Raw genomic sequence first — 14,078 nt, 5'->3', positions numbered from 1 at the left:
CTACTCATTTTGACAAAATATATAACATTAAAAAAATTAGTTGAAAGCATTTTTGGTTAAGTTTTGCATTTCCCCATACTTATAATATCTGTGTTGATCTTGTTGACAATATCTCTGCTTTTAATTCAAATTAATGTTTAAATAAGGTGATACTTTAAAAAATATTTGACTTAGAGAGCATCATGAATACTTATGTGGCAGAGACTTATTTGCATCTCCTAAAACCCCTCCCAGGAAGCATCCACTGCCCAGCTGCAGATGAGTGGTTAGCTGACAGACTCTAGTAGTCTATATACCCTCAGGATCTGTCTTGGTTTGGTAGCAGAGGTGCTTCTTTTCTAGGGCTTGTGTGTGTGACAAGGGTGCTCCCAGTCAATGACTGAGGGAATGGTGGTAAAAAGGCCTAGCTATTCTTGTCCCACATGGCATTCCTCTAACAGCAATCTTTGCTTCAGAGCTCCCCTTTGGGCTGGCATATCTAAATTGATTCCCTAGAGGTGAATTTTAAAAATCTGAGGGCAATTAACAGGCAAATAAAATAAAAGTGTGAGAGTCAGACAGTCTCCTTGGTAACTTATAAGAAACTCTCATTTTATGCAGCGGGTAAGGAGAAAATGCTGAACATCAACTTCAGGATTTAAGTTCGGAATACTGAGCTTAAAGATGATTGAATTCTCAACCCAAGCAAATCAGTTATGCCAAGATCAGTTCTCTTACTTCGAAACCTTGTGCTGCTGACATGTACGACAGGGACAACTCAAAGATTTTGGTTCCTCATACTTTTTACACTCCTCTGTGTGGAAAGATAAAGTTTTTCCCCAACAAGGTAACAGGTACTCCTTTCATGAGCTACTCCCACCTCTTCTTGTGGGTAATGGACTTATAAGCAGAGTTCATTCACATTCTGAAAGAATTTGGATTACCCAGACATCACATGCAACATCACATTGATCTACTATGTTGAAGAATCATGCTGATTGTACAACAAGAACAAGAGGTAATTACAATACTGGAAGACTTGTGAGACTTGCCTGATTCAAAGGGAGGGATTAAGCCCTACAAAAGTTCAGGGACCTGCCATTTCAAAGAAATGTCTAGAAATCTGTCATACCTCTGGTCAGAGGTATGCCAGATATCTCTTACAAATTGAAAGACAAATTGCACCATCTTGCATTCTCTACTGCAAAAAAATAGACCCAATACCTAATAAATCCTCACATACTATGAAAGTTAACATTTCACACATGGGAATGCTGCTCTGACCCATATACCAGGTAACAGGGAAGGCTCTGTGGTATATCCTGATTGTGATGCAAGCAGTCTTTCCCCATGTGTCACATGCTCCAGCAACATATAGTATTGTGCTGCAGGAGTCATTATTAAACACACACACACACAAAAACATGTTGTGTGCTGTTTATGGCAAGCCCTAGAATAAGACTGAAAACACAGGCCCCTAGAACAAGGTTATGCAATATGTAGCAGAGAATTGCTCTATTGAAAACAGCTACTGGCATGTGACTGAGCACTGGGAGAGATGAAATACTTGCCTATGAGACACCAAGTGACCGTGGATCTGAAGCTGACCACTACCGGCTGGGTTCAGTCCTTTTGAACCCTTTAAATCATATATCTGGGTTGGTTCTGCAGTAATCCTTTGTGAAATGCAAATAGAATGCTCAAGATGAAGCAGAAGCAGGAACAGAAGGTGTAAATAAGCTACATGAGTAGGTGGTACTCCATGTCACATATGCTCCAGGTGACCTCCACATCACATAACAAAGTTGTATAAATTCCCCTTCCTCAACACACACCTAGGGTGGTTCCAAAGGTGGTTCTCTATGATCAGATGCATAAGAGAAAAAAAACCACTCACCTTTGATTGTAGGTGGGTTTCTCAGTAGGTGGATATAAGCCAAAAATGGAGAATGACTATATTATAGCATTGCACGTAAGTGGCCTTGAAAGACAATGGTGAAGTAAAAGTTTTTTTTTTTCCAATGGGACTTTGGAAGGTGAACCTGATCTTCCACACTATGAAGTAAGCAAAGTATCCTGAGAAGAAAATATATGTGGTCACATAGGCAGTGGTGAGTAGCCTGGCCAGATTGAAGCTTGAAAGGGATAGTATTGAAAGAATGCGAAAAAGAAGGCCCATGTTAGAGGCATTTGAAAAAAAACATACAGAAGTGGGCACAAAGCATGAAGATATTTGAATCATATGTTAACACCCACAAGAAAGTATCTACCACATGCAAGTAGACAATATGACTTAGCCAGTTGATATTAACCAGCATTCTTCAGTGATCACTCCAGTGCTGACACAATGGGCACACAAACAAAATGGCAACAGTGACATTGACCAGAGGCTACACGTCGGTCCTATAACATGGATTGCCACATAGCAATGCCGATTCAGCAATGGCTGCCTCTGATTGTCCAGCAGCAGGTTATTGATTGCCCAGTATGGCAGCATTCCTTATGAAGATTAACTAACCACTTGGTTGCAAGATAAGTTCATTGGGATTCTTCCAACATCAAGAGTTACTGAACCGTTCTCACAGAAATGAATATTATGTTCTTCACATGGGTTTGACTTTACTGTCTTCAAGATCTCAGCCAGAATTGCTCTCTTGGGATGTTCAGAAGGTCTGATCCACATGAAAATAATCCCATGCAACACAGCATCTGATGAGAAACCACTTTACAGAGAAGGAGGTGTGGCAGTAGACCCACTACTGTGGGATCTTCTGGCCCTATCATATACCACACCACCCAGTATCTGCTAACAGGATGGAACCCTGGAATGACTCATTGAACGTACAGCTGAAGCACCAGTTTGGAGGCAATACCCTTAGAAAATAAGATGGTATCCTCCAGGGCATGTGCATACATTGAGTCAGAGACTTATATATGGTGTTATGCCCCGTAGAGGATGGATACATGAGTCCAGGAACCAAGGGGTTGAAGCAGTAGTCATCACAGGTACCATTTTCCTTAATGTTTCTCTTAGGGACTTTGTGCCTCCTATCTCTGCAGCTCTAGAGCTCCTGTCACTCAAAGGATGCAGAAACTCATTAGGGTTATTGAACTACTAGCACTAACTTTCACCAGGTCATTTTGAGCTGTTTATATCCAGTCAACAGCAAACAAGAGGAATCACTATCATGGGACAAGGAATTAGTCATAATTAGCAGGAGGAAGTAAGCCTCTTTTACACAGTGGAAGTACAGAGGATTATGTGCATAATTCAGCTGATGAATTTGGGTTCCTATTGGTGCTCCTTGCCCAAACGTGAATGAACAAAGGCAGCAGCTCTCTCTCTGGGAAGGTGAAGAATATCAGGAGCTCAGCCATCTCAGGAATGAAGGGTTTTTTTACACCATCAGACAAACCAACCTAGATGGAAACAGAGGGTGAGCAAAATTTGGAATGAATAAGTATAACAGATAGATCTTCCCTCCGAAAGAATAGCTCACTCTGGAGGAGTGGATATGCATGGAAAAGTGGATCTGTGTTGCATAATTAAAGACTTGCTGCTCAACCACAAGAAATATGCTTAGATGACAGTTTCTAGCTGTTAGTTTCATCAGGGATGGCTTCAGTATTCAAGATGAAGCCACGCTCTCCCAGGGGTATCCCTCTGGTCAATGGCTGATCAAGTCGGTAGCAGCCAAATTCAAGCTCATGTGTGGGTGGCACCCTTGCAGTAGTTGAACAAGGAATCAGTGCAGTGGCATATTCATTCTACCCAACACAGGACTCCTCAAAATGTCTTTTCTTTAGAGCTCATGGTTGGGTTGCTAGAGACACAGTTAGGTTTATTTCTTGGTTGACAGTCCTTCTGTTTGAACTTGCTGCCTCCCTTTTCTCCTTTCACAAGTTAACTCCTCAATAAACATTTTGCCCTACTAACTTTGATTCAACGTTGGCTTCTCAAAACCTTAACCTCAATGGCTTACTATAATCAATTGTTATAAATTTTCATTTTTTCTTGCAAAGAAGTTTTATGGCATGTACATTCACGTATTAATTCATTCTTTTTTTCGATAATTTTCTCAAAATATTTTTCAGAATCCAAAGCATGGAACTAGATTCTGCCCAAGGCAGTCTGTTATATACACTGACTATTCCCACAAGAATCTTACCCTTCAGAAACTAATAGAATATAGACCAAACAAATGAAGAGGAAATAGGCAGTCTACCTGAAAAAGAATTCAGAGTAATGATAATAAAGATGATCCAAAATCTTAGAATGGAGAAAATACAAGAAACATTTAACAAGGACCTAGAAAAACTAAAGAGCAAACAAACAATGGTGAACAACAAAACAAATGAAATTAAAAATTCTCTAGAAGGAATCAATAGCAGAATAACTGAGACAGAAGAAAGGATAAGTGACCTGGAAGAAAAACTAGGGGAAATAACTACCACAGAGCAGAATAAAGAAAAAAGAATGAAAAGAATTGAGGACAGTCTCAGAGACCTCAGGGACAACATTAAACATACCAATATTTGAATTATATGGGTCCCAGAAGAAGAAGAGAAAAGGAAAGGGACTGAGAAAATATTTGAAGAGATTATAGTTGAAAACTTCCCTAATATGGGAAAGGAAATAGTCAATCAAGTCCAGGAAGCTCAGAGAGTCCCATACAGGAAAAATCCAAGGAGAAACATGCCAAGACACATATTAATCAAACTATCAAAAAATAAATACAAAGAAAAAATAGTAAAAGCAGCAAGGGAAAAACAACAAATAACATACAAGGGAATCCCAATAAGGTTAACAGCTGGTCTTTCAGCAGAAACTCTGCAAGCCAGAAGGGAGTGGCAGGACATATTTAAAGTGATGAAAGGGAAAAACCTACAACCAAGATTACTCTAACCAGTAAGAATCTCATTCAGATTCGACAGAGAAATTAAAACCTTTACAGACAAGTAAGAGCTAAGAGAATTCAGCACCACCAAACCAGCTTTACAAAAAATGCTAAAGAAACTTCTCTAGGCAGGAAACACAAGAGAAGGAAAAGACCTACAATAACAAACCCAAAACAATTCAGAAAATGGTAATAGGAACATACATACCGATAACTACCTTAAATGTAAGTGGATTAAATCTTCCCACCAAAAGATATAGTCTGGCTGAATGGATACAAAAACAAGACCTGTATATATGCTGTCTACAAGAGACCCACTTCAGACCTAGGGACACATACAGACTGAAAGTGAGGGGATGGAAAAAGATATTCCATGCAAATGGAAATCAAAAGAAAGCTGGAGAATCAATTCTCATATCAGACAAAATAGACTTTAAAATAAAGACTACTACAAGAGACAAAGAAGGACACTACATAATGATCAAGGGATCAATCCAAGAAGAAGATATAACAATTGTAAATATTTATGCACCCAACATAGGAGCACCTCAATACATAAGGCAAATGCTAACAGCCATAAAAGGGGAAATAGACAGTAACACAATCATAGTAGGGGACTTTAACACCCATTTAATGGACAGATCAACCAAAATGAAAATAAATAAGGCATCACAAGCTTTAAATGATACATTAAACAAGATGGACTTAATTGATATTTATACGACATTCGATCCAAATACAACAGAGTACACTTTTTTCTCAAGTGCTCATGGAACATTCTTCAGGATAGATCATATCTTGGGTCACAAATCAAGCCTTGGCAAATTTAAGAAAAGTGAAATCGTATCAAGTATCTTTTCTGACCACAATGCTATGAGACTAGATATCAATTACAGGGAAAAACCTGTAAAAAATACAAACGCATGGAGGCTAAACAATACACTACTAAATAACCAAGAAATCACTGAAGAAATCAAAGAGGAAATCAAAAAATACCTAGAAACAAATGACAATGAAAACACGATGCCCCAAAAGCCATGGGATGCAGCAAAAGCAGTTCTAAGAGGGAAGTTTATAGCAATACAATCCTACATCAAGAAACAAGAAACATCTCAAATAAACAACCTAACTTTATACCTAAAGCAATTAGAGAAAGAAGAACAAAAAACCTCCAAAGTTAGCAGAAGAAAGAAATCATAAATATCAGATCAGAAATAAATGAAAAAGAAATGATGGAAACAATAGCAAAAGAGCAATAAAACTAGAAGCTGGTTCTTTGAGAAGATAAACAAAATTGATAAACCGTTAGAGAGACTCATCAAGAAAAAAAGGGAGAAGATTCAAATAAATAGAATTAGAAATGAAAAAGAGAAGTAATAACTGACACTGCAGAAATACAAAGCATCATGAGGGATTACCACAGGCAGCTATATGCCATAAAATGGACAACCTGAAAGAAATGAACAAATTCTTAGAAATGCACAACCTTCCAAGACTGATTCAGGAAGAAATAGAAAATATAAACAGACCAATCACAAGCACTGAAATTGAGACTGTGGTTAAAAATCTTCCAACAAACAAAAGCTCAGGACCAGTTGACCTCACAGGCGAATTCTGTGAAACATTTAGAGTAAAATTAACACCTATCCTACTCAAACTCTTCCAAAATATAGCAGAGGGAGGAACACTCCCCAACTCATTCTACGAGGCCACCATCACCCTGATACCAAAACCAGACAAAGATGTCACAAAGAAAGAAAATTACAGGCCAATATCACTGATGAACATAGATAAAAAATCCTCAACAAAATGCTAGCAAACAGAATCCAACAGCACGTTAAAAGGATTATACACAATGATCAAGTGTGGTTTATTCCAGGAATGCAAGGATTCTTCAGTATATGCAAATCAATCAATGTGGTACACCATATTAACAAATTGAAGGAGAAAAACCATATGATCATCTCAATAGATGCAGAAAAAGCTTTCGACAAAATTCAACACCCATTTATGATAAAAACCCTCCTGAAAGTAAGCATGGAGGGAACTTACCTCAACATGATAAAGGCCATAAATGACAAACCCACAGCCAGCATTGTTCTCAATGGTGAAAAACTGAAACCATTTCCACTAAGATCAAGAACAAGACAAGGTTGTCCACTCTCACCACTATGATTCAACATAGTTTTGGAAGTTTTACCCACAGCAATCAGAGAAGAAAAAGAAATAAAAGGAATACAAATTGGAAAAGAAGAAGCAAAGCTGTCACTGTTTGCAGATGACATGATACTATACATAGGGAATCCTAAAGATGCTACCAGAAAACTGCCAGAGCTAATCAATGAATTTGATAAAATAACAAGATACAAAATTAATGCACAGAAATCTCTTGCATTCCTATACACTAATGATGAAAAATCTGAAAGAGAAATTAAGGAAACACTCCCATTTACCATTTCAACAAAAATAATAAAATACCTAGGACTAAACCTACATAAGGAGACAATAGACCTGTATGCAGAAAACTATAAGACAGTGATGAAATTAAAGATGATACAAACAGAGGAGAGATATACCATATTCTTGGACTGGAAGAATCAACATTGTGAAAATGACTCTACTACCCAAAGCAATCTACAGATTCAATGCAATCCCTAACAAACTACCAATGGCATTTTTCACAGAACTAGAACAAAAAATTTCACAATTTGTATGGAAACACAAAAGACCCCGAATAGCCAAAGCAATCTTGAGAAAGGAAAATGGAGCTGGAGGAATCAGGCTCCCTGACTTCAGGCTATACTACAAAGCTACAGTAATCAAGACAGTCTGGTACTGACACAAAGACAGAAATATAGATCAATGGAACAGGATAGAAAGCCCAGAGATAAACCCACACACATATGGTCACCTTATCTTTCATAAAGGAGGCAAGAATATACAATGGAGAAAAGGCAACCTCTTCAATAAGTGGTGTTGGGAAAACTGGACAGCTACATGTTAAAGGATGAAATTAGAACACTCCCTAACACCATACACAAAAAATAAACTCAAAATGGATTAAAAACCTAAATGTAAGGTCAGACACTATAAAACTCTTAGAGGAAAACATAGGCAGAACACTCTATGACATAAATCACAGCAAGATCCTTTTTGACCCACCTCCTAGAGAAATGGAAATAAAGACAAAAATAAACAAATGGGACCTAATGAAACTTAAAAGCTTTTGCACAGCAAAGAAACCATAAACAAGACAAAAAGACAACCTTCAGTATGGGAGAAAATATTTGCAAATGAAGCAACTGACAAAGGATTAATCTCCAAAACATACAAGCAGCTCATGTAGCTCAATTTCAAAAAGCAAACAACCCAATCCAAAAATGGGCAGAAAACCTAAATAGACATTTCACCACAGAAGATATACAGATTGCCAACAAACACATGAAAGGATGCTCAACATCACTAATCATTAGAGAAATGCATTTCAAAACTACAATGAGGTATCACCTCACACCAGTGAGAATGGCCATCATTAAATATCTACAAAAAATAAATGCTGGAGAGGGTGTGGAGAAAGGGAACCCTCTTGCACTGTTGGTAGGAATGTAAATTGATACAGCCACTATGGAGAACAATATGGAGGTTCCTTAAAAAACTAAAAATAGAACTACCATATGACCCAGCAATCCCACTACTGAGCATATACCCTGAGAAAACCATAATTCAAAAAGAGTCATGTATCACCATGTTCATTTCAGCTCTATTTACAATAGCCAGGACATGGAAGCAACCTAAGTGTCCATTGACAGATGAATGGATAAAGAAGATGTGGCACATATATACAATGGAATATTAGACATAAAAATGAAATGGAGTTATTTGTAGTGAAGTGGATGGACCTAGAGTCTGTCATGCAGAGTGAAGTAAGTCAGAAAGAGAAAAACAAATACCATAATGCCAACCCATATATATGGAAACTAAAAAAAAAAAAAGGTTCTGAAGAACCTAGGGGCAGAACAGGAGTAAAGACACAGATGTAGAGAATGGACTTGAGTACACGGGGAAGGGGAAGGTTAAGCTGGGACGTAGTGAGAGAGTGACATGGACTTATATAAACTACCAAATATAAAATAGATAGCTAGTGAAAAGCAGCCTCATAGCATAGGGAGATCAGCTCGGTGCTTTGTGACCTCCTAGAGGGATGGAAGGGAGACGTAAGAGGGAGGAGGTACGGGGATATATGTATATGTATAGCTGATTCACTTTGTTATAAAGCAGAAACTAACACACCATTGTAAAGCAATTATACTCCAATAAAGATTAAAAAAAAGAAATTAATAGAATAATACACATGATAAGACATTTATAAACAAACAAAAATATGGTCACTATTGCCATTAAAAATTTTAGAAAAAATTCTTGTGTGTATTCAGTTTGGATAGTCATTCTCTGTTGGGAAGTAAAAGCAGGGATCATGAAGTACATGGCACCTGGTCTTGGCCGGAAAGCAGGAATGAGATTTGGTGTCCAAAATGGTAGGGCAGGATCAATGCGGACAGAAGACACAAGAGTGACTTTTATCCTTTCACATATCTGGACATATAAAACTAAATATAATTGGTCTGTAGTTTTATTGAGTTCAGAATTAAACATAGAAATTATGTCTTTTAGTGTGTCCAAAGCAATAAATTTATTGTTTTATATAAAAATAAAACTGAAGGTGTACAGGAGAGAGTGAAAATCTTTTTCACACCAGACATAGTTGGAGTTGAAACTTGACTTTCCTGATTACATTGTACGGTATCCTCCTATCTGGGCTCCTTGACTCCAGTTTGTTTCCTCCAATCCTTCTGCTATAGAGCTGCCAACACCTCCTTTGTGTAACCTTTGAACACTTTAACATGTCACAGAAGGCCCACTCTGCCACCATGTGCAAGCATTAATGTTCTTGACATAGTTATCTTGCAGTTATTCAATCATACCATGCTCTTTCAAATGCCTGACTTTTTACCAACCTCTCCTGTCAAGTTCTAATTTCTTAAAGATTAGATTAAGGTTGGAAAAACTGTTATCCCTTCTTTACTTGGGTAACTCTATGTATCCTTCTAGATTCACATTAGTGTCATCTTCCTTGAGTGAGTTGTCCTTTCTCTGAATATGGGCTAAAAGTCCCTTCTCTGTATTTCCATAGTCCTGTTGAACACATAGCAGTTACCATTACTTCTTCTAATAATTGTATTGTTGTTTTCTTGTCTTCCCATCACTCTAAATGGCAGAGACTATTTGTCCTCTACTTCTATGTCTATTTAAAGGCTTGTAGACTAATACTTTGCAGGTATTCAGAAAGAGTTGTTTGAATAAGAGCTGTAGAGTTTTCAGCATGTAGACATTAGAAGTCATAAATGTGTATAAGAAAGCAAGATGAAGAAGGAAAAGAGATACAGTCTAAAAGTGATGTTCTGATCAACACCACTACTTAAATAGTAAGTAAGTAAAGGAGTCTTGTGAATACTTTTCAACTTTTGACACTGGAGCATCTGAAGCCCTTTCTTTCACTGGGCAATTTTTCAACAAATGAGTCTTGCAAGGAGGAAAATCCCATATCTCACTGTACAAGTCAAAAAAGGCTAGATACAGATGTTTTTCCACTCTTCCTTAGAACAAAGAGGCTGGTACATGATCTAGATTCAACTGGTCAGATTCCACTCCCCCCCATCCTACTTTCCAACTTTGAAGCAGGAGCTAGTTTCAAAAGAAAAGGGACAGTAGAGAAGACATCCCAGTGGTGATGGCAGCAGAAGTGGTAGCACCCAGGTACCAGATTCAGCAGTAGCAGCCGCAGCAGCAGCTATAGAAGCATTCGCTCTCCTGAAGCAGCAAATAAAGCAGTACCAGCTGCAGCAGGCCAGCTCTCTCCTCACGGGTCTGATTCTGGCATCCTATTTGCATGAGTCCAGCAGCTCCCTCAGGTCTCTTGTTTCTGACCATCCCCAAATTTGGTTTACCACCTTTCCAGTGACACTGTTAGTCACCAAATATTCACTCAACAAATTTGTGCTCTGTATAAATATGGAAGAGTTATTTTCTGTTGTTTGCTTCAAAGAACAGACTGATGTGGAGAGATGGTGCGTGAAGACCCAGATGAATGAGGAAAAATAGAAAGGGTGACCTTAAGAAAAGTGAAAAACTTAGGTGGAACCCTGTATTCCTCTCTTCCTTTCAACTTTTACATCCAAATTTCTAGCTAGACCTGCTGTCTTATCCTCTAAAACATCCTCCAAATATACTTTATTTTCCATCTCCATTAATATGACCTCAGTCCAAGTCACATCTGTTGTTTATTTTTAGGAAATGTTTGTATAAATGTCCTCTCTAGTTTGAAAATTAACTAAAGGCTTTTCATAAGCCAGTGACTGAAAAGTTTGGAAATCTAAGAGAGAGATAAGAAAGTTTGTTTCAAAAGCTTTATTTTCTACTTAAGAAAGAATTAAGTATTTAATCAGATATTAAATGCAATGGATTTTCAGCCCTCTGTCTTTTTTCAGGCCTTGAAGTTACAGGAGAATCACAAAAGCCTATTTATCCCCCACTTTCTTCTATCTATGGAAAGCAGAGATAAATAAGTTCAACTGTTGTCAAATTCTCTGCAAAGAATTGGGTTACTATTTTTTCTCTCTTGTGGTGACCAGGCTCCTTCAATTGAATGATTGACAGTGATATCATATTATAATTTTTTCCTTTTTCGTTTGGAGCATGTAAAGACTGTCTTCCTATATTTCTTAGAGAAGAGATTGCAGTGTAGCAAGCCTGGAAAATTCTCATAACACAGTTGATATATAAAGACTACAGAACACTTTCTCTCCCAGTTATTACTTCTATAACTGGTTTACAAGCACATGAGGTAAACAACTTAGTCTCTTCTCCCATTGCTCTGAGAAAACTTGGAAAGTTCACTAGTTTGGAAGAGCTATAATTGAATCTATCTATGCCTGTGAATTTCAATTTCATTTTTGCTTTCTTTATTTTCATTTTTTTATTTTTTTGTGGAAGGTTTTAAACAGCAGATTTGATTTCTTTAATAGATATCAGACTATCCTAATTTGCCATTTCTTCTTTTGTCATCCTTATTAAGATGTATTTTTCCAGGTATTTGTCCATCTCTTCCACATTGTCAAAATTTTGCCATACATTTATGATGTCCTTTCTAAATATCTTTTTGATGTCTGAAGATTTGCAGTGATATTAGAGTGAGATCACCCCTAATGTTAAGTAATTTATCTTTTTTCTCTTGTATCAATATTGGTAGGCATTGATCAATTTTAATAATGTTATTTCAAACAAATTTTGGCACCTTTTCTTTGACACATCTATTTTCATTTTATTAATCTCTGCTTTTATTTTTATTTTTTTAGATTTACCACTTTTATAAAAAGTAAAAACAAAATTAAGAACAAAATGCTTTTTTAGCATAATGAGTATGATAATATCCAAGTATTATTTTTGAATTCAGGTTTACAAGAAAATGGAAGAGACAGAAGATGAGTTTGTGTCTTCTCATTAAGAACATTTCTCTGAATTATCACATAAATTTCTGCTTGTATTTCAGAGGACAAATTTTAATTAAATGAACTCTTCCATGTAAGACAAATTACAAAATATAATCTTTATTCTTTGGCAATAGATCTAACTAAGAATAAGCCAAAAGATGGTGAGAACACACATTGGGGTAAGTAGCAAATAATCTTCACCACAGGTCAAACAATAAGGAGAAATACTTAAAAAGGAATACCTCTGGATTAGAGAGTGTATGGGTTGGTGGTAGCAGAAAACATTTACTTTTAATTACCACTCATAGAAAATACTATAAGGAAACATTCAATAGCTATTAAACTATGTAGAATAAGGATATATAATAACATAGAACAGCATCGATAATACATATATTTGTAGAATACGTGTAACAAAATAATCAGCATGACACATATTTAAATTACATATATGTACACATATATGCATACATACAAATGAATAAGCATACACATAAGATTTCCAGAAGGAAATATATCAAATATCTCCTTAATTTAGTTTTTTTACCCATTTATCCTAAAATAGTGCACTATTTGCATATGAATTAAAAATTGTGTGTGTGCATATATATAATACAGAAGTTTATATAACCTTAGCCAATCATTTGAAAATAAAATGTTAATCTGTATGGTTAAAATTCAGATTAAAGGATTCTAGGCTACTGTCATTAAAGGAATCCTCCTCTTTTCTGTTTAAAAGAATATTACATTTCATGCAGAATGTTACATTTCTGCATAAAAGGGATATTACAACTTCATGAAATATTTTTGAAGCAACAATGGTAGTGAGGGGCTTCCCTGGTGATGCAGTGGTTGGGAATCTGCCTGCCAATGCAGGGGACACGGGTTCGAGCCCTGATCTGGGAAGATCCCACATGCCGCGGAGCAACTCGGCCCGTGAGCCACAATTGCTGAGCCTGCGCGTCTGGAGCCTGTGCTCCGTAACAAGAGAGGCCACGATAGTGAGAGGCCCGTGCACGGCGATGAAGAGTGGCCCCCACTTGCCGCAACTGGAGAAAGCCCTCGCACAGAAACGAAGACCCAACACAGCCATAAATAAATAAATAAAAATTAATTAATTAATTAATTAAAAAAAAAGAAGCTTTAAAAAAAATGGTAGAGTGACTAAATTTATTGTTCAAAAAATCTTATAAATTGAAATGATTTTAGTCTCTTTTTGTTATTGCATCATTAACTCCACCATATCCAAATGGTAATAAATTCAAATATAAGAAAATGATTAATTACCTGTGTAAGCTCTATATGAAATAATGATTGAACTAGATAGACTAGTGAGGAATACAAAATGACCTAGTGAGAAGCCATCTGTATTTCTGTCCAACTTTTTAAAAGCATTTCTCCTGCTGTCATCATCACAGTGCTTAATAACAATGTAACAGAAGCTTTATCACCAGGAAATCATGGATGTATTTAATGCCCTCTTGATATGCTTCTATTACCTCTTGAAACATTTCAGGGATAATTGTCTTTATTAGGTGTATTTCCATATCTTCTTGGAATCCCACAACATAGGTTTTTACAAATCTCTGAAAAGACATATCAGTCTAAAACCAAGTCATATATGCCAAAAAGTGAGAAATGGAAAATCCTGAAA

Source organism: Balaenoptera ricei, chromosome 5 (genome assembly GCF_028023285.1).
Source record: "Balaenoptera ricei isolate mBalRic1 chromosome 5, mBalRic1.hap2, whole genome shotgun sequence".
Classification (NCBI taxonomy): Eukaryota; Metazoa; Chordata; class Mammalia; order Artiodactyla; family Balaenopteridae; genus Balaenoptera; species Balaenoptera ricei.
This window is presented reverse-complemented; position numbering follows the sequence as displayed.